The sequence below is a fragment of the Piliocolobus tephrosceles genome, chromosome 21 (assembly GCF_002776525.5).
Source record: "Piliocolobus tephrosceles isolate RC106 chromosome 21, ASM277652v3, whole genome shotgun sequence".
NCBI classification, from domain to species: Eukaryota; Metazoa; Chordata; class Mammalia; order Primates; family Cercopithecidae; genus Piliocolobus; species Piliocolobus tephrosceles.
Genome location: NC_045454.1, coordinates 16,172,604 through 16,195,104, shown reverse-complemented (window position 1 = coordinate 16,195,104; position 22,501 = coordinate 16,172,604). Strand labels below are relative to the sequence as shown.

The 22,501-nt window shown below is 44.8% G+C and overlaps 1 long non-coding RNA gene across 1 annotated transcript in view; it reads right to left on the bottom strand.

Moving 5' to 3' along the window:
• The window catches only part of LOC111554144, a 20,385-nt gene extending 2,921 nt beyond the window's left edge, over window positions 1-17,464 (bottom strand). The window contains exons 1-2 of the long non-coding RNA XR_002735161.2: window positions 17,373-17,464; window positions 3,297-3,418 (exon numbers count right to left, since the gene is read on the bottom strand). This is a non-coding gene — a long non-coding RNA (uncharacterized LOC111554144). The remainder of the gene's footprint in view (window positions 1-3,296; window positions 3,419-17,372) is intronic.
• Between the last annotated feature and the right edge of the window lie 5,037 nt (window positions 17,465-22,501).

Here is a 22,501-nt window from a genome sequence, read left to right as displayed (position 1 = left end):
TGTGGTGGCACACACATGTAATCCCAGCTACTCAGGGGGCTGAGGCACGAGAATCGCCTGAACAGAGGAGGCAGAGGTTTCAGTGAATGGACATTGCACCACTGCACTCCAGACTGGGTGACAGAGTGAGACCATGTCTCAAGAAATAAGAAGGAATAATAGAGATCCCAAGACTGACGGAACAGACTCTTTGTAGCAATAAGATAACTGATTCCAACCTGACTCTGGTATGGCATCACATAATAGATAACATGCCCTAAAGGAAATCAAAGTATTTTATCCCCAAATGTATTGCTTTGACATATTTTGAAATGGCCCTGCAAGGCCATCTCTTGTGGGGGAAATCTATAGAGCATCCTCTTCTTGGCTGGGTACAGTGGCTCATGCCTGTAATGCCAGCACTTTGGGAGGCTGAGGCGGGCAGATCACGAGGTCAGGAGTTCGAGAGCAGCCTGGCTAATATGGTGAAACCCCATCTCTACTAAAAATACAAGAACAAAAAAATTAGCTGGGTGTGGTGATGTGCGCCTGTAGTCCCAGCTACTCAGGAAGCTGCGGCAGAAGAAACACTTGAACTTGGGAGGCAGAGGTTGCAGTGAGCTGAGATCACGCCCCTGCACTCCAGTCTGGGTAACAGAGCGAGACTCTGTCCAAAAAAAAAAAAAAAAAAGTGAACATGGGTCAGCATCCAAGATGGAGTTCCTTTAGCCTGCAAAGAATCTCTGGGATGTGGGAAGTTAGAGGTGGAGAGTGAGGGCAAGGAGAGAAAGGGTGCTGGGCAGAGGGGAGATTGGAGACAGTAAGAGCTCTGGAGCACAGTGCCTGTGAAAATGAGTTCATTAAGGGAAGGAAGGATTCCCCAGATCCAGCTGAGAAGGAAGTGGCTTTAAGGAGGGCCCCTGTAAGCCTACTCAGAGCCATGGGAAGAAGGCCTGGGGCTTTATTTTTAAAATTTTTATTTATTAAAAAAATTTTTTTTTGAGACAAGGTTTTATTCTGTTGCCCAGACTGAAGTGCAGTGGCACAATCACAGCTTTGACCTCCAGGGCTCAAGTGATTCTTCGACCCTCCAAGTGTGCATCACCATGCCCAGCCCTGTCTGTCTTTTTAGGGAGCCAGACTGATAGATTTCTAGACAGAAATATCTTGGGGCTCAAGCATCCAAGGGTTAGATCAGGGACAGCGGATGAGCCAGCACGCAGTGGAGAGGGAGGTTAGAATCCCACAGGGGCAGACTATTGTGAGAATGAGGAGGAAGTGGAGGGCACGCATATATTGCAGAGGCAGCAGTGGAGCTGAAGGCAGGAAACCTGCAAAAGAGGAAGGGAGTTCGAGAGCAGGAGGGTGGGAGGTGGTGTCTGAGCAGAGGAGGGTTATGAACATCGGGTTGGGGGAAGGGAGGAAGATGCAGGGCGACTTGGGTGGGAATTAGACATGGGGGAAAGAGGTTTCCAAAGTGAAGGCTGGTGTTTTCCTTTGTCCGACAATGACCTGGGAGCGATTTGGGCAGTTTGCTCTGAAAAAGGGGTCTGGGTGGGGCCGCGGCAGCATCGTGGGGGTGAATAAGGGGTGCTGTGGAAAAACAAAATCTCCACCATCACTCTCTAAGACCTCCTTCAGTCCTGCTTGCCCCTTAGTAGGACTCCAAGTGAGTTGGTGGTTCATGAAAATACCAGATCCCAGCAAGAGGCTAAATAGGAGCCTGGGCATGGGGACGGGAAGGAGGAGGGAATCGAGGGTCCTGACAGCATGGGAGGTGTGGGAGACAGCTTAGCCCCAAGAATGGAAAGGACCGGCTGGGGAGGACGGGCATCCAGGACCCTAAACTTTGACAGTGGGGAGCTCCAAAAATCCAATAAATCAATCAGAGGCAACAAGGCTCCCACTCAAATTCTTGCAGTGCCTGGAGTCCCCCATGACTGCAGAAGCAGGGGTCGGGAATTGAGGGCCTGGAAGACCTTGGAGTATGCGCTGCCCAGAAGAATCAAGAAAAGGGGAGTGAGGAATGAGGGTTCAAATGCTCAGAATGCAGAAGGTTGCAGAAAATGGGTGTGCTGGAGCGGGTTAGAAGTTCCAGCATCTCAGAGTGTGCAGGGCCCCTCCAGCGTCACTTTCTCCCTGCCAGGGCTTTCTCCCCAGCTGCAGAGCTTCAGCTTTCCTCTGTCCCAACCAAAAATTGTCCCTTCATGGCTTCTTCCTCAATGAACTCATTGTGAATCCTGTTTATTCCCCAACCTCAGTCTTTAAGGAGGCCATAGCTACTCCATCCTTGGTTTGATTCCTCTCAAATTAGGATATGCCCCTCAAGACACCCAGAGTTTGTCTTTATTCTCCAGGGATCTTCCCCTCCTGAGGCAAGAAGTTCTCAAATATTCCCAGGATTCAACCCCAGAATTTCACCCTCCCCGTGCTCTAAACCCGGGCAGGCTCATGGCCCCTCAGCCCCGTGGAGGTCTCCCCGACAATGGGTTCTCTCCAGATCAAGAGACTTCCTCCTCAGCACACAGCCCACAGCCTACAGTCTCACCCCAACATGAGCAGGAAGTCACCCCAGAAACACAACATAACGTCACTCCAGCTAAGCAACACTTCATTTCCATAGCTTAAAAACAATTTTTTGTTTTTTTTTGACTGGAGGAGGAGTTAGTGAGACGAAAGTAATAGTCATAGATGTAAATTGCTCTGCGGTGATATGTAAGACCACAGAAACATCGTCAATTCAGGAAGAAAAACTTTAATGTAGTCTCAGAAAGATGGGTATGAATTGCAGAATTTGGCTGGGCATGGTGGCTCATGCCTGTAATCCCAGCACTTTGGGAGGCCGAGATGGGTGGATCACCAGATGTCAGGAGTTTGAGACCAGCCTGAACAATATGATGAAACCCTGTTTCTACTAAAAATACAAAAATTAGCCAGGCCTGTTGGTGTATGACTGTAGTCTCAGCTACTCAGGAGGCTGAGGTAGGAGAATTGCTTGAACCTGGGAGGTAGAGGTTGCAGTGAGCTGAGATTGTGCCAGTGCATTCCAGCCTGGGTGACAGAGTAAGACTCTGTCTCAGAAAAAAAAAAAAAAAAAAAAATACAGAATTTATCATTAGTAATGCATTCACAATCTGCTAATTTTTTTTAAAATTTAGTTTTTCAATTCACAAATAGCAATTGGAGGTATTCATGCTGTTACTTTTTCATGTCGCATCATCTTTTTACCATTAGTATGTGATGTTGTTTTTTAAGATTTCCCTACTATAATGCAGAGATCATCCTAGATTTATAAATAGAAATTAAGCAACACTTACTTGTTTTGGTTGGTGTCCCATAATCTTTTTGAAGAAATGTATGTAAGAATGCTTTCTCATGTACAACAGGTTGCATGTAAACGAAGCTGTTTTCCTTAGTACACATACCAGTATCTTCTTGACTGGAAACATAAGCATCAGCCTTAAGATAGTCACCTCGATCATTCCATATGCCATTAATTTATCTTCTAGCAATTTTCCTATCTCTTGGGTGAAATAATCAGCTCCCAACTCTGCTAAACTTTCCATGATGCTGTTCTGTATATATGACATACATGAATACATGGAAAACATAATAAGCGGTTCTGTTGGTTTCACACCAAGTTACGTTATGATTAACCCCTGAAGAGAAGTAACGTGGGATTTACGTCGATCTGACAGAAAGTGGCCTGTCAATGAGTGTACGATGTGGTAAAATGGCACCAATTTCAGACGTCAGAGCTGGGGAGAGGCAAGGAACCCCATCTACTTCCGGGCCAGCAGAAGGAGGTATGACTAAGAGGAAAAGACTTTACCATGCTCTAGTATGCAGGGCAGGAAATGGAGGCTTTTATACAAATGCTTCTGTGTATGAAGACTGAGTATTCTGAAGTTTCTATTGTGCGGTGGGCTGAATAAGGGCCCCCCACATAAATGGGAATTATAGCTTGTGACCCGTGAAAATGACTTTCTATGACAAAAGGGCTTTCACATATGTGATAAGGTTAAATACCTTTTGTTTTGTTTTGTTTTTTGAGATGGAGTCTGGCTCTGTTGCTCAGGTTGGAGTGCAGTGGGGTGATTTCCACTCGCAACCTCTACCTCCCGGGTTCAAGCGATTCTTGTGCCTCAGCCTCCTTAGTAGCTGGGACTACAGGTTCATGCCACCATGCCTGGCTAATTTTTGTATTTTTAGTAGAGACAGGGTATCACCATGTTGCCCAGGCTGTTCTTGAACTGAACTCAGTAGGTCTTCCCAGCTCAGCCTCCCAAAGTGCTGGGATTGCAGCACCATGCCTGGCTAGGTTAAATATCTCAGGGTTGGGAGGTTCTCCTGGATTATCTGGCTAGACCCTAATGGAATCACAAATGTCCTTTTATAAAATATTTATTTATTTATTTATTTTTTGAGATGGAGTTTCATTTTTGTTGCCCAGGCTAGAGTGCAATGGTGCATCTCGGCTCACTGCAACCTCTGCCTCCTGGGTTCAAGTGATTCTCTTGCCTCAGGCTCCCGAGTAGCTGGGATTACAGGCGTCTGCCACCACATCTAGCTACATTTTTTGTATTTTTATTTTTATTTTTGTCTGCTCAGATTGTTTGCCCATTCTTTAATTGGGTTGTTTTCTATTGTTGAGTTTTTTTGTTTTTTTTTGTTTTTTTTTGAGACGGAGTCTCGCTCTGTCACCCAGGCTGGAGTGCTGTGGCCGGATCTCAGCTCACTGCAAGCTCCGCCTCCCGGGTTCATGCCATTCTCCTGCCTCAGCCTCCCTGGGTAGCTGGGACTACAGGCGCCCGCCACCTTGCCCGGCTAGTTTTTTTTTTTTTTTGTATTTTCTTAGTAGAGATGGGGTTTCACCGTGTTAGCCAGGATGGTCTCGATCTCCTGACCTCGTGATCCGCCCGTCTCGGCCTCCCAAAGTGCTGGGATTACAGGCTTGAGCCACCGCGCCCGGCCCATTTTTTGTATTTTTAGTAGAGATGGGGTTTCACCATGTTGGCCAAGCTGGTCTTGAACTCCTGACCTCAGGTGATCTACCCGCCTCAGCCTCCCAAAGTGTTGAGATTACAGGCATGAGCCACTGCGCCTGGCCTACAAGTGTCTTTATAAGGGGGGAGGCAGAGAGAGATTAAGTTCACAAGAAGGTGATGTGAGCCTGAATTTGGGGAGAAAGGGCAATGCGATATGTGGGCATGAGACAAGGAATGTCATAGCCTCCACAAGCCAGAAGAGGCGAGAGCTCATCACCTTAGCAACCCCTAACAGCAGCCTTGTTTTAATTACACTTTTGTAAAATGGAAGGAGTCTTTCCAAAGCCAGCAGTGTGAAGGGTCGCCCTCTACTGGACACACAGATCCTGGCTGCTGTCAACCCGAATGGCCTTCCTAGGCTGCCAGCCCCAGCACCAGCCTGGGCATCCTCCTAAAGGCAGACATTTGTGTTCTCACCTCTTGGCTTTCTTTGTTGTTCTCACAAAGTCCCTGTGCGTGTCCTACAGAGAATCAGGTGGAAGAGAGGATTATATTGCTACCAATATTGTAGGGAGTGTAAACCCTGCTGTGATATTGTTTTCAATATCTAGGGGGAAGAGGATGATATTACTCCCAATAGCTCAGGTGGTGTACACCACCCCTGTGATATTATTCCTAATATTCAGGAGGGGGGAGAGAATGATATTACTCCCAATATTGCTGGGGGTGTACAACCTCCCCCGCTCCGTAATAGTGTGTTAAATATCCAGGGTGGGTGAAGATGATATTACTCCCAATATCGCAGGGAGTGTACACCCCCTTTGTAATATTGTTCCTAATATCCAGGGGGGGTTGATATTACTCCAAATATCACAAAGGGTGTACACTGCCTTGTGACATTGTTCCTAATATTTAGGGGGGAAAACGATATTACTTCCAATATCACAGGGGATGTACAACGCCCCTATAATATTGTTCCTAATATTCATGGGGGGAGAGAATGATATTATCCCAATATTACAGGGGGTGTACACATGTGGTATTGTTTCTAATATCCAGAGGGGGATGAGATAATATTGCTCCCAATATCGCAGAACGTGTACACACCCCCCCCCGTGATATTGTTCCTAATAACCAGAAGGAGAAGGATGATATTACTCCCAATATTGCAGGCAGTGTACACCCCCTGTGATGTTGTTCCTAATATCCAGGGGTGAAGAGGATGATACTACTCCCAATATCCCAGGGGGTGTACTATACTCCTCCTGTGATATCGTTCCTAATATCTAGAAAGGAAGAAGACGATATTACTCTTTTCTTTTTTTTTTGAGACAGAGTCTTGCTGTGTGGCCCCGTCTGGACAGCAGTGGCACAGTCTTGGCTCACTGCAACCTCCGCCTCACGGGTTCACGCCATTCTCCTGCCTCAGCCTCCCGAGTAGCTGGGACTACAGGTGCCCACCACAACGCCCAGTTAATTTTTTGTATTTTTGATAGAGATGGCATTTCACCGTGTTAGCCAGGATGGTCTCGATCTTCTGACCTCATGATCTGCTCGCCTTGGCTTCCCAGAGTGCTAGGATTACAGGCGTGAGCCACTGTGCCTAGCCTTTTTTTTTTTTTTTAATAATTTTTTATTTTTTAAGAGACAGAGTCTCGCTCTGTTTCCCAGGCTGAAGTGCAGTGGCATGATCTCGCTTCACTGCAACTTCCGTCTCCCAGGTTCAAGCAATTCTCCTGCCTCAGCCTCCTGAGTAGCTGGGATTATAAGCGCACGCCACCACGACCAGCTAATTTTTTGTATTTTAGTAGAGACAGGGTTTCACGGATTACAGGTGTGAGCCACCGCGCCCAGCCGATACTACTTTTAATATCAGAGTGGGTGTACACCGCCCCCATAATATTGTTCCTAATATCCAGGGGGGAGAGGATGATACTACTCCCAATGTCGCAAAGGGTGTACACCCCCATTTCTAATATAGCAGAAAATGTACAAACCCCCTGTGATATTGTTGCTTATATCCAGTGGGGGGAGATCATGATATTACTTGCAAAATCGCAGGGGGTGTACACCATCCCTGTGATATTTTTCCTAATATTAATAAAGTGAGAGGATGATATTACTCCCAATATCGCAGGAAGTGTACACCACCTCTCTGATATAATTTCTAATATCCATGTAGGGAAAGGATGATATTATTCTTAATATTGCAGGGGGGTGTACACCCTCCCTGTGATATTATTCCTAATAGCAATGGGGAAGAGGATGATATTACACCCAATATCACAAAAGGTATACACCCTTCCTGTGATATTGTTTCTAATATCCAGAGGGGGAGAGCACGATATTACCCGCAATATCGCAGGGAATTTACACTCCCTGTGATACTGTTCCTAATATCCAGAGGGGGAGAAAATGATATTACACCCCAAAATCAAGGGAATGTACACCCTCATGTGTGATGTTCCTATATCCAGAAGGAAAGGGGATGATATTACACCCATTATGGGAGTGCACACCCGCCCTGTGATAATATTTCTAATATTCAGGGGGTGAGAGGATGACATTACTCCCAATTATCGCAGGAAGTGTCCACTTCCCTGTGATATTGTCCCTAATATCCAGCGGTGGAGAAAATGATATTGTGCCCTATATTGAAGGTGGCATACACTCCTCCTTTGAAGCTGTTTTTAATATGCAGGGAGGGAAAAGAAGATATTACTCTCAATATCGAAAAGGGTGTACACACTGCTGTGATCTTGTTCCTAATATCCAAAAGAGGAGAGTATGATATTAATCCCAATATCGCAGAAAGTATACACCCCCATGTGATATTGTTCGTAATATCCAGAAGGGGAGATGATATTACTTAATATATCTTAAAGATCCTGGGTGTCCACCTCCTGCGGGAGAGGGGGGTGATATTACTCTCCATCTCGTGGGGGTGTTCACTGCCCTGTGATATGGTTCGTGATATCCAGGGAGTCGGGGAGAAGGGGTGATATGACTCCCCATATCGCGGGGACTTGTGATGTGGTTCCTAATGTTTAGAATATTACAAATATCCTGGATTAAGTAATATCCTGGATATTAGGAACCATATTATAAGGAGGGCAGACGCCTTTTTCGATATGGGGAGTAATATTATGCTCTGCCCCCCGAATATTATGAACAATTTCACAAGGGGAGATGTACACATCCTATGACAATGGGAGTAACACCAACCTCTTTTGAAAAATGTTAGTATCGTTATCACGGAGAGGTGTACACGCTCTGCAATATTGGGAGTAATATTATTCTCTTTTCCCCTGGATATTCACAAGAATGTCACAGAGGTGGTGTACAATTCCTGTGATATTGGGAGTAATATCATCTTCTGTCCCCCTGGATATTAGAAACAATATCAAACGGTGGGTGTACACACTCTGTGAAATTGGGAGCAATGTCATCCTCTCCCCCCGGATATTAAAAACAATATTACCGGTGTATGTGTGTGTGTAAGCTTTCTGCGATATTGGGAGTAATTTCATCCTATCCCGCCCTGGATATTAGGATCAATATTACAGAGGGTGTACACCCTCTGTGGTATAGGGAGTAATATCATCCTTCCCCCCATAAATATTAAAATAAATATCACACAGAGGTATACACCTCCTGTGATACTGGGAGTAATATCATCCTCTCCCCTCCCTGCATATTAAAAAACAACATCACAAGGGGTGTGTACACCTCCTGTGATATTGGGAGTAATATCACCTTTATTATCTTTGGATATTAGGAACTATATCACAGTGGGGGGTGGGCAGCTTCTGCTATATTGGTAGTAATATTACTCTCTCCCTCCCTGGATATTAGGACCAATATCACAGAAGGAGTTTATACCTTTTCTGATATTGGGAGCAATATTATCCTCTTCTCTTCTGGATACTAAAAACAGTATCAAAAGGTTGGTGTACAGCCCCTGTGATATTAGGAGTAATATCATCCTTTTCCCCTATAAATATTAAAATTAATATAATTTTCTTCACCCCGGATATTAGGCACAATATCACAAGGGTGTGTACACCCCCTTCGATATTAAGTGTAATATCATCCTGTCACCCCCTGGTTATTATAAACAATGTTACAGGGGGGCATACATCCCCTGTGATGTTGGGAGTAATATCATCCTCTACCTCCCTGGATATTAGAAACAATATCACAAGAGAGTTGTAAGCTTCCTGTGATGTTGGTAGTAATATCATCCTCTACCCTTCTGGATATTAAAAACAATATCACATGTAGTTGTACACCCCTGTGATACTGGGAGTAATATTATCTTCTCTTCCCCAGATGTTGTGAACAATATCACGGGGGGGTTTACATTCCCTGTGATAGTGGGAGTAATATCATCTTTACCTCCCCTGGAAACTAGAGACAATATCACTGGGGGGTGTACACCCCTGCGATATTGGGAGCAATATCATCTCCCACCCCTGTATATTAGGAACAATATCACAGGGTGTATGTGCACTCACTGTGATATTGGGAGTAATATTATCCTCTCCCCATCTGGATATTAGGAACAATATCACAGGGAAAGTGTACACCTTCTGTGATATAGGGAGTAATATCATTTTCTCCCCCACTTGATGTTAGAAACAATATCACAGGGAAGGTGTACAAAGCCTGCCACATGAGGAGTAATGTCATCCTCTCCTCTCATGGATATTAGAAGCAACATCACAGGGAAGTGTACACCCCTTGTGATATTGAAAGTAATGTCATCGTCCCCTACTTTGGATATTAGGAAAAATATCACAGGGGTTGTGTACACGTCCTGTGATATTGGGAGTAATATCCTTCTCTCCCCCACTGGATGTTAAAAATAATATCAGAGGGGTTTGTACACCCCCCTGCGATATTGGAAGAAATATTATCTTTTCCCCCCATATATATCAGAAACAATATCACAGGGGGGTGTACACACTCTGTGATATTGGGAGTTATACTATCCTCTTTCCCCATACATATTAGGGACAATATCAATACGTGGGTGTACATCCCTTGTGATATTGTTCTTAATAGCATCCTCTGCCCCCTTATATAATAAAAACAATATCACAGGGAAGTTGTACATTTCCTTTGATATTGGGAGTGATATCATTCTTTTTCCACTTAAATATTAGAAACAATATCACAGGAGGAGTGTACAACCCCTGGGATATTGGGAATAATATGATCCTCTACCCCCCGAATATAAAGAACAATATAACAGAGGGGGTGTACACCCTCTGTGATATTGACAGTAATATTATTCTCTGCCCCCCAGATATTAGGAACAACATCACAAAAGAGGTGTACACCCCCTGTGATATTGGCAGTAATATCATCCTCTTTACCCCTGGATATTAGGAACAATATCACTGAGGGGTGTACCACTTCTGTGATACTGAGTGTAATAACATCTTCTCCCCTTCTGGATATTAGAAACAATATCCCAGGGGGTGTACACCTCCTGTGATATTGAGAGTAATATAATTATCTCCCCCACTAGATATTAGAAACAATATCATAGGGAAACAATATCACTGTGATATTGGGAATAATACTCTTTCTCCCAACCTGAGTATTAGAAACAGTGTCATGGAGAGGGGTGTACACCTCCTGCAATATTGGAAGTAAAACCATCCTCTCCCCACTTGGATATTAGAAGTAATATCACAGAGAAGGTATACACCTCCTTAGATATTGGGGGTAATATCATTCTCCTTTTTCCTGGGTATTAGGAGCAATATCACAGAGGTGGTGTACATCCTGCAATATTGGGAGTAATGTCATCCTCTTCCCTTCTGGATATTAGGAACAATATCACAGGGAAAGTGTACACCTTCTGTGACATTAGGAGTACTATCATACTCTTTCCTCCTTGATATTAGCAACAACATCACAGGTTTACACCCAGTGTGATGTTTGGAGTAATATCATCCTCTTTTCCCCTAGATATTGGAAGCAATATCACAAAGGGGTAATTAATTCCCTGCTATACTGGGAAGAATATCAACCTCTTTTTTCACCTGGATATTAGGAAAAATATCCCAGGGGTGTATACCCCTTCTGCTATATTGAGAGTAATATCACCCTCATTTCCCCTGGATATTAGAAACAATATAAAAGAGGGAGTGTACACTTCCTGTGATATTGGGAGTGATATCATCCTCTTCCTTTTTGGATATTAGGAACAATATCACAGGGAGGTGTATACACCCTTTGTGATATGGAAAGTAATATTATCCTCTCCCCCCTGTATATTAGGAACAATATCAAAGAGGGTGTATACACCCCCTGTGATACTGAAAGTAATATTATCCTCTCCCCTACTAAATATTAAGAGCAATACCACAGGGAGGGGTTTACAACCTTTGCAATATTGGGAGTAATATCATCTCCTCTTTCCCTGGATATTAGGAACAATATCACAGGGGGTATGCACACTCCCTGCAATATTGAGAGTAATATCATTCTCTCCCTTCCTGGATATTAGAAACAATATCACAGGTGGGGTTCACAAACCCTGTGATATTGGGAGTAATATCATCTTCTTTCTTTCTGGATATTAGGAACAATGTCTATTGGGGGAACCAGCCCCCAATATTTCAATGTAGATTCTTTTCTATTTTTCTTAAGTGTCAGCTGGTCTGAGAAATAAAGAAGAAGAGTACAAAAGCAAGAAATTTTACAGCTGGACCTCTGAGGGTGACATCACATATTGACAGGTTCCATGATGCCCACCTGAGCCGTAAAACCAGCAAAGTTTTTATTAGGGATTTTGACAGGGGAGTGGGGTACGAATAGGGAGTGGGTCATAGAGATCACATGCTTCAAATGGCAATAAAAGATCACAAGGGCAGAAGGGCAGAGCAAGGTCATAAGGCCAGGGTGAAATTAGAATTACTCATGAGGTTCCATGTCCCGCTATGCATGCATTGTCATTGATAAACATCTTAACAGGAAACAGTGTTCAAGAACAGAGAACTGGTCTGATTAGAATTCACCAGGCTGGAATTTCCTAATCCTAGCAAGCCTGAGGGCACTGCAGGAGACCAGAGCATATTTCATCCCTTATCTTCAACCATATAAGGCAGACACTCCCAGAGCGGCTGTCCATAGGCCTCCCCTGGGAATGCATTCCCTTCCCAGGGTTATTCCTTACTGGGAAAATAATTCAGCGATATTTCTCCTACTCGTTTTCTGCAGTAAGAAAAATATGACTCTGTTCTGCCCAGCCCTGCAGGCAGTCAGACCTTATGGTTATCTCCCTTGTTCCCTGAACATTGTCATTATCCTGTTCTTTTTCAGGGTGCCTAGATTTCATATTGCTCAAACACACATGTTTTACAAACAATTTGTGGAGTTAACTCAATCATCACATGGTCCTGAGGCGACATACATCCTCAGCTTACAAAGATGACAGGATTAGGAGATTAAAGTAAAGACAGGTATAGGAAATTATAAGACTATTGATTGGGGAAGTGATAAATGTCCATGAAATCTTCACAATTTATGTTCAGAGACTGCAGTAAAGGCAGGTGTAAGAAATTATAAAAGTGTTAATTTGGGGAACTAGTAATGTCAATGAAATCTTCACAATTTATGCTCTTCTGCAGTGGCTTCAGTAGATCCCTCTGTTTGGGGTCCCTGACTTCCCAGAACAAATGTCACAGGGGCATGTAAATCCCCTGCAATACTAGGAGTAATATTATCCTCCTCCCCTAGATATTAGGAACAATATCCCGGGAGGGTGTACATCTTCTTGATATTGGGAGTAATATCATCCTCTTGCCTTCTGGATATTAAACACAGTGTTACAAGGAAGGTGTATGCCCTCTGTGATATTGGAAGTAATATTATTCTCTCCCCCTGGATATTAAAAGCAATATCATGGGATGTTGATAAGTGATATCATCCTTTTCCCCCCTGGATATTGGGTACAATATCACAAAGACAGTGTACACCCTCTATGACATTGAAAGTAATATTATCTTCTTCTTCACTGGATATTAGAAACAATACCACAAGGGATGTGTACATACCCAGTGATATTGGCAGTAATATCATCCTTTCCCCCCGGATATTAAAACCAATATTACAGGGGGATGTACACATCCTGTGGTATTGGGAGTAATATTATCCTCTCTTCACCTGGATATTAGGAACAATATCACAGGGGACGAGTACACCTGCTACTATATTGAGAGTAATGTCATTCTCTCTCCTTTGAGATATTAGGAACAATATCACAAGGGGTGCGTACATCCCTTGCAGTATTGGGAGTTGGGAGTAACACCATCCTCTCCCCCTTGTATATTAGGAACAATATTACAGGGGGGTGTACACACCCTGTGATATTGGGAGTAATATCATCATCTCCTCCTCCCAGAATATTAGGAACAATATTAAGGGAGGGGGTACACACTCTGCAAATTGGGAGCAATGTTGTCCTTTCTCTCCCTGAATGTTAAGAACAATATCAGTGTGTGTGTACACACCCTGCATTATTGGGAGTAGTATTTTTTCTGCCTCTGGATATTAAAACGATATCAAAGGAGGGGCATACACCCCCTGCAATATTAGGAGTAATATTGGTCTGTCCCACATTGGATATGAGGAACAATATCACAGTGGGGGGTATACATCTCCTGTGATATTGGGATTAATATCATGCTCTTTCTTCCCAAATATGAGGAACAATATCATGAGGGTGTGTGTACACATTTGCGATATTGGGAGTAATGTCCTCTTTCCCCCTAGATATTAGGAACAATGTCACTGGAAGGTGTACAGGCCCCGCGATATTGGAAGTAGTATCATCCTTTCCCCTCCAGATATACCAAAATATATCATGGGGGTGTGTACACTATCTGTGATATTTGCAGGAATATCATCCTCTCCCCACTGGATATTACAAACAATATCACAGGGGGGTGTACACACAGGGTGTTTATGATATTGGGAGTAATATCATCTTCTCCCCTTCTGGATATTATGAACAATATCATATGGGGTTCTACACCGCCTGCAATATTGGGGATAATATCACCCTCTTTCCCCCTAGATAATATGAACAAAATCACAGGGGCATGTACACCCCCTTAACCAGTGTACACCCCCCTGTGATATTGGGAGTAATATAGTTTTCTCCACCCCTTGATATTACGAACAATATTACAGGGGGGTGTACACTCTCTGGGATATTGGAAGTAATATCATCCTCTTTTCTTCCGGATATTACAAACAATTTCACAGAGGGGTGAACACCCCCTGCGATATTGAGGTTAATATTATCCCCTCCCTCCTTGGATATTACAAACAATATCACAAGGGGGTGTACACCTCCTGCGATATTGGGAGTAATATCATACTCTACTCTTCCGCCATGAATATGATGGACAATATCACAGGAAAGTGTACACCCTGTGCAATATTAAGAGTAATATCATTCTCTCCCTTTGTGGATATTGTGTAATATCATCTTGTTCTCTTCTTGATATTACAAAAAATATCACAGGGTGGTGTACACCCTCTGTGATTTTGGGAGTCACATGCATTTTCTCCGCCTTGGGATATTAGGAACAATATCACAGGGAGTGTACACTCTTTGTGATATTTGAAGTAATATCATTCTCCACCCCCTTAATATTACAAAAAATATAACAATAAGTGTACACCCCCTGTTTTATTGGTAGTAATATCATCCTCTTCCCCTGTAGATATTACAAAGAATATTACAGGGGGGTGTACACCTTCTGTGATATAGGGAGAAATATCATCCGCTTTTCCACTGAATATTACAAACAATATCATAGGGGGATGTACACACCCTATGATATTGGGAGTAATATAATCCTCTCCCCCCAAATATTGTGAACAATATCACAGGGGGTTTTGCACCTTCTGTGATATTGGGAATAATATCATCCTCTCCTCTTTTTATATTAGGAATAATATCCCAGGGGGTGTGTACACCCTTTGTGATATTGGGAGTACTATCATCTTCTTCCCCACTGGATATTAGGAACAATATCATCAGGAGGTGTACACGCCCTGCAATTTTGGAAGTGGTATCATCCTCTCTTGCCTTGGATATTATGAACATTGTTACAGAAGGATGTACATGCTCTGCGATATTGAAAGTAATATCATCGTCTCCCCCACTGGATATTACGAGCAATATTACAAAAGTGTACACACAGGGTGTTAATTATATTGGGAGTAATATTATCCTCTTCCCTCTTAATATTATGAACAATATCACAGGAGGGTATACACCCCCTCTGATATTGGGACTAATGTAATCCTCTCCCCCCTTAGATATTACAAACAATATCACGAAGTATACCCCATGCGATATATGAGAGGTAATATAATCCTCTCCCATTGGATATCACGAACTATATCACAGGGGAATGAACACCCCATGTGATATGGGGAGTAGTATTATCCTCTTTCTTCCTGAATATTACAAACAATGTAACAGGGGGATGTACACTCCCCACGATATGGGAAGTAATATCATCCTCTCCTACATTGGATATTATGAACAATATCACAGTGGGGTGTACAATATCAAAGGGAGTGTACACCCCCTGCGATATTGGGAGTTACATTATCCTCTCCTCAGAGCGCCTCTGCCCGGCCTCTGCACCACCTGGGAAGTGAGGAGCGCCTCCGCCTGGCCACTGCCCAGCTGGGAAGTGAGGAGTGCCTCTGCCTGGCCGCCGCTCCATCTGGGCAGTGAGGAGCACCTGTGCCCTGCTGCCTCACCCTCTGGGCAGTGAAGAGCACCTCTGCCCGGCCCCTGCACCATCTGGGAAGTGAGGAGCACCAAAACCACAATGAGATACCATCTCATGCCAGTTAGAATGGCGATCATTAAAAAGTCTGGAAGCAACAGGTGCTGGAGAGGATGTGGAGGATTAGGAACACTTGTACACTGTTGGTGGGACTGTGAACTAGTTCCACCATTGTGGAAGATAGGGTGGTGATTCCTTAAGGATCTCGAACTAGAAATACCATTTGACCCAGCCATCCCATTACTGGGCATATACCCAAAGGATTATAAATCATGCTGCTATAAAGACACATGCACACGTATGTTTACTGCAGCACTATTCACAATAGCAAAGACTTGGAACCAACCCAAATGTCCATCAATGATAGACTGGATTATGAAAATTTGGCACATATACAGCATGGAATACTACACAGCCATAAAAAAGAATGAGTTAATGTAGGGACATGGATGAAGCTGGAAAACATCATTCTGAGCAAACTCTCGCATGGACAGATAACAAAACAACACATGTTCTCACTCATAGGAAATGAACAATCACACACCGGGGCCTGTCATGGGGTTGGGGGAGGGAGGAGGGATAGCACTAGGAGATATACCTAATGTAAATGATGAGTTAATGGGTGAAGCACACCAACATGGCACATGTATACATGTGTAACAAATCTGCACATTGTGCACACGTACCTTAGAACTTAAAGTATAATAATAATAATAATAGTAGTAATAAAAAGAGCCCCCGCGGGCACACTCACTGTTGAGGTAAAACTCCTGGAATTTTGTCTATTTCCCGTGTGGCTGGGGAAGGGGTAGACTTTTGACCATGTGAGGTCAGGGGTATCAGATCAAGAGGCCAAGAAGCACCCAGATGGGATTCATGAGATGAGACAGAGGGTAGGATTCTGAAGAAGCTGTGGGTCAAAAAAATGAGGATGAAGAGGACGGTGTCTGCACCTCAGAGGCAGAAGTGGGGCTAACGTTAGGAAGGCTTTCAAGAGAAGAAGGGAGCCTGGAAAGAGATGGATCTCAGGCCAGAAACATTTAGGGAGCCCCAAAGCATCCTAAAAATGGGAGTGGGACACAGAGGAGGTTGTCTGAGCACAGAAGGATCCCGGAGCCAGCATGGGGGAAAAAGAGGGGTTGGAGGGCTGCAGAGCTGTAATTTTCCTCTGTCCCAACAAAAATATGTCCCTTGAAGGTCTCATGAGGGCATAAATGTCATGGGGGCATTTATCCCCCATGGACTGGATCTAGGCCTTATTTATTCAGGGGCCTCAGTCCTTAAGGAGGCCATTGTCACTCTGCTTGCCATTAGAGTCTCTCAAATTAGTAAATGCCCCTTAAGTCACCCAGGGTTTGTCCTTACCCCTCCCTGCATTTTCTACTTCTGAGGGAGGAAGTTTTCAAACACCCCCAGGATTTACTTCCAGAATTTTACCCTCTGAAACCTCCTCCTTCCCTAGACTCAGTCCAGCTCCTCATCCTCAGCCCCTCAGACCCCATGGAGGTGTCCCTAGCAATGTTTTCTCCAGTTTGAGAAGCTCCCCTCCTCAGCACACAGCCCAGAGACTCACCCTGTCCTGAGCAGCACGCCACCGCATAAACGGCCATGAGACCTCACTCCAGCCAAATAACACTTTATTTTCATATTTTCAATACCTTTTCCTTTGTCAGGGAGTGGGAGGAGCTTGGGAAATCACCGTCATCAAAATTTCCTGTTGGTTTTTGAATCACAGCAGCCGGGTAGGTCAGAAAACTCAACTGGATTACCCTTTCCTTCTAAAATTAAAGGAAAGGTGCAGGACTCATTAACCGATAAGATTTCCTGACAATCGTTCAAATATCATGCTGGATTTATGAAGAGAAAGTAATCCTTGACAACTTGTGCCAGTTGTCCAGGCATCATCTTCTTCAGGAAATATGAGATGTTGTTTTTGAAGCATTACAGCAGCTCATAAGCAAGGGAAGCTGTGTTGTTGAGTACAAAGATAAGCATCTTCTTGATTAGTAACCTCAACACGGCGATTAAGGTTCTCATTGCTAGTTTTGAGACATATGTCATTAATTGGTCAGCAAACCATTTTTCTATCTGTCAGAAAATGAACCACTACATCCAGTAGCACATCCATGGCCACGTTCATTATAAGTGAAGTAAATGAGCCCGCGATAAGTGAAATGAGCGTTCTGTTGGTTCGAGGCAGTTATATAATGACATCCTTCCTGGAGATCAGGGGCATTTTATAGAAGGTGACATGGAGGACATGAGCCAAGATGGTCAATTAGAAGCAAGGTTCTTCTGCTGAATGAAAAGCGTGGTGAATGTCAAAATAAGCACATGACCTGAAATATCCAGTTTGTCACATTAGGACTGACTAGGCAAACAAGTTGACCCAGGCGAACAAACAAAAGGGGGGTGGGTGATGATCCATCCGGTATGGCACAGAGTCAAAGGAATCTTCACCCACATCCAAGGGAAGTAGTGAGTGAGCCTGTGACCCCACCATGGAAACCATGCTTTTCCCATGGATCTTTGCAACCCATGGATCAAGAGATCCCTGTTAGGCAGGAATCTAGATGCAACATGGTGGCGTTACCCAGAAGGCCCTCAAACTCCCATCCGGGATTTAGTCAAACTGGCCTTCAAGGTCTACAACTCCAGGGAGGAAGCAGCTGAGGCCCAATGACAGGCCAGGCTAAAACAGAAGGTACAACTCCAAACCCAGGCCTTGGTTGCAGCCCTGAGGCTGGCCAGCTCCAGGAGCTCCCAGAAAGTAGGTACTCCCCGAGCGCCATCTGGTGTCTGCTTCAAGTGCAGCAACAAAGGCCACTGGGCCAGGCAGTGCCCTAACCCAAAAGAGCCAACTCACCCCTGTCCGAACTGTCGGCAGATGGGCCACTGGAGGTCAGACTGCCCCAACCTAAGGATGGTTGCTGCGCCTCCACGTGATGACCCTCCTCCAGGTATTGGAGGCGCCTTCCAGCTTCTCAACACTGACAAAGATTGAAGAGGCCCAGACTCGGGGACCCCTCTCACTCTTACCAAGCCCAGGGTCATGCTCCAGGTAGCGGGTAAGTCCATATCCTTCCTTATGGACACAGGGGCTACCTACACTGTTTTGCCTTCCTTCAGTGGCCCCAGGCACCCCTCCACTGTCACAGTCATGGGAATTGACGGCACTCCCTCCACCTACTGCCAGACTTCTCCTCTGTCTTGTCACCTGGATGGCTCCCTCTTCTCACACTCATTTCTTATCATTCCTTCATGCCCAGTCCCCTTGTTAGGACGAGATCTCCTCTCCAAGCTAGGGGCCTCAGTTCACTTCTGACCCAACCCCTCCCCACACCTCATGTTCCTCTTCTCCCTTCTCTCACCTGACAAACCCCTCCAAGCTGAACCCCCACTCCCGTTTCCAGTCCCTATTAACCCGAAGGTGTGGGACACCTCCACCCCAATCATTGCCCAGCACCACACTCCGGTCCGCATCCAACTAAAAGACCCTTCCAAGTTTCCCTCTAGACCCCAGTTCCCTATCTCCCTTGAACCCCGACAGGGACTAAAACCCATCATTACATGCCTGCTCCAACAGCACATTCTACTTCCTGCCAACTCACCATGCAATACTCCTATCCTGACTGTACAGAAAAGCTCTGGGGCCTATCGTCTCATGCAGGACCTATGCCTCATCAGTGAGGCAGTAGTCCCTACCTTTCCAGTTGTTCCTAATCCATATACACTCCTCTCATGTGTTCCCCCTGACACCACCCATTTCACTGTCCTTGATCTGAAGAATGCCTTCTTTACCATCCCTCTACATCCAGACTGCCACTTTCTGTTTGCTTTTACATTGGAAGATCCAGACACTCATATTTCTTCCCAGCTGACTTGGACTGTTGCCTCAAAGGTTCCGTGATAGCCCCCATTTTTTCGGACAGGCACTGGCACAGGATGTTGTCCTCTGTCCCCTGACCCACAGCACACTATTGCAGTATGTCGATGACTTATTACTATGTAGTCCTTCCTAGGAGTGCTCCCTTGCAGATACTGCTACACTTTTAAATTTTCTAGGCGACCAAGGTTATCAGGTTACCCCAGCTAAGGCTCAACTTTGCAGCCCTTCTATCACCTACCTAGGCATACTCCTCACACCCACTACAAAAAGCCTCACAGCAGATAGAATAAGCCTCATTGAAACTCTCCAGCCTCCTCAGGATGTGGAAGAGATCTTGTCCTTCCTAGGACTGGTGGGCACAGTGAGTCGTATCCCATGGCCCAACTCAGGATCTTTAAGGCCTACATCAAGGTCGCAAGCAGCCTCGTCAACCTGGCCTCTGACATCAGACAACAGGAGGAAGCTATCTCAGCTCTAGCCCAGGCAGCAAGCCCCAGAACAGCAGCAACCCTTTTTCCTGGCTAACCTTAGTCAGGGAAGGGGCTCAAGTGGTACACATGGCCGAGGTACACAACATCTCTCATTGTTTCTTGTGTGCAGCCTTGAATAAGCCCCCACTGGTTGTGGTACCCTTATCCAGCCCTTTTGACTCCTCTAACCTAACCCCCTCCTTTCCCCTTCCCAGCTGAACACTACATCAATGAGTCAGGACTAGTAGAAACCAATCTCCTCACTCTAAAAAAGATTTGGGAAAGACTGCACCAGGAAAACCTCGGATCAAGGCCCTCACTTAGGTGGATCTCTCATGAATAATTTAGCACCATCCCCTAGGTGCTATCTGGTGACATAGTTCACAAAAGATCTAGTTGTTTGAAAGTGTGTAGCACCTCTCCTACCACTTGCTCCAGCTCTAGCCATGGAAGATGAGCCTGCTTCCCTTGTAATTTTTGCTGTGACTTTATTTTTCTGAGGCCTCCCTAGAAGTTAAGTTGATGAAGCATCATGCTTTTTGTACAGCCTGTGCAACCATGAGCCAATTAAACCTGAGTTTTTATAAATAATTACCCAGGCTTAGGTAATTCTTTATAGCAGTGCATGAAGAGACTAATACATGTGCTTTTGAGCTATGTTATTCTTTACCCCAAAGCTCTACATCCATGCAATTCTGTTCTGATCCTAACCACCCACAGTGAGCCCACACTCCTCAGGTTCTGGGCAAATTTTTCCATTTGCCTAACCTCACATCCAATGCTAGCCCCAATTTGGCCATCTCAGGTCACTCACACTACCCTCCAACTTGCCACAAATTCAAAAGTTCCCATCAGTCACAGGATTACTATGGAGCTAGCATCACTCAAGCAACTAAAAAAATCACTATATTTGTTATTACAGTGTTATAACAGCTAAAATATATACATCCAAAGAAGCCAAAGAGACAGACAAATAGGGCTGGGTCATAGAGGATCCCAAACAGATGACTCCATTACCTGCTCAAGGTGGGGTGAGGGGGAATGCATCTCCTGGCTCCATTGATGACTGGTCTCTTTGTGATGAAGCCTTGTGTCTGGGCCTCAGGTGTACATGTCCTTTGGCCCTAGGAGATGATGATGCTTTCCAACTCTCAAACCTGGTTTATTTCATACATATTTTGAAGCAGAATCTCACTCTGCTGGCAAAGCTGGAGTGTGTGCAGTGCACAATCATACCTCACTGTAACCTCTAAGTCCCTGGCTCAGGTGATTTTTTTATCTCATGCTCTCCGTTAGCTAGATCTGCAAGTACAGGTGCATGTCACCAGCCCATCTAAGTTTTAAGAAAATTTTGTTGTAGAGATGAGGCCTTGCTCTGGTGTCCAGGCTGGGCTGGATCTCCTGGACTCAAAAGATCCTACCTCCTCAAGCTTCCCCCCAATCTCTGGATTATAGATGTGACCCACCACACCTAGTCCCAACTCTCACACTTTAAATTGCTGAGTGACAGGTAAGAGCCTGTCTTTTCCTCTTTCAATGCATCAATGGCAGTTCACAGCCACTCAATGCCACATTCCTATTGCTATTATTTACCTACAATCTTCCAAACCAAAGGCAATGTACTTTCAGTGCTTCTAGTGTAGTTCATCCAAAATTACCCCAGGTGAAACATCGGTGATACTACAATGGTCATATGCTCTAGCAACTCTCTGTCTTCCAATTGCCAGCAGTGATGGGTGCTCATTGCAGTCCTGTGGAGAATCATCCAACCCCAGAATCCATACTTAGGGTTGACTTCCCAGGACCATTACCAGTAGTGACTGCTAGGTCATGGTTTCTAGAAGCAGAGCATGAGATACGGAATCAAGATTTGCATTGAGGGAGTGCTCCCGATAGCTCAGGCAGGGCAGTTCAAGGAAAGCAGGTAACATCAGGTCTGGCTGAAGACCTGCTTAAGCCTGATCCCAGACAGGCTCTGGAGCACAGGCTTCAGCAAAGAAGTGGCCTCATCTTGGTCACCCTGAGACTTCTGTGCCAGTGATTCCCTGGCTGCTAGCTGTTGCCAGGAAGGGGGTGATTAACAACCATCTGGGCCATGTGACTGCATGTCAACTGAGTGCAAATCTCTGTAGGAGAGGCACCTACCAGGTGTGAAGGAGGAGCCTGGGGAAGGGGGTCTGGGCAGTGCACACACAGACATTCCTGTAAATGGCTTTCAGGAAACACATCAGAATCTCGGGATGTTGGAAATTAGGGGTGGACATAGAAAGAACAAAATATCTGTCCAAAACAAATACAAACGTCCATGGAAAGACAAAATGCTGGGCAAAAAGGCAATGAAAG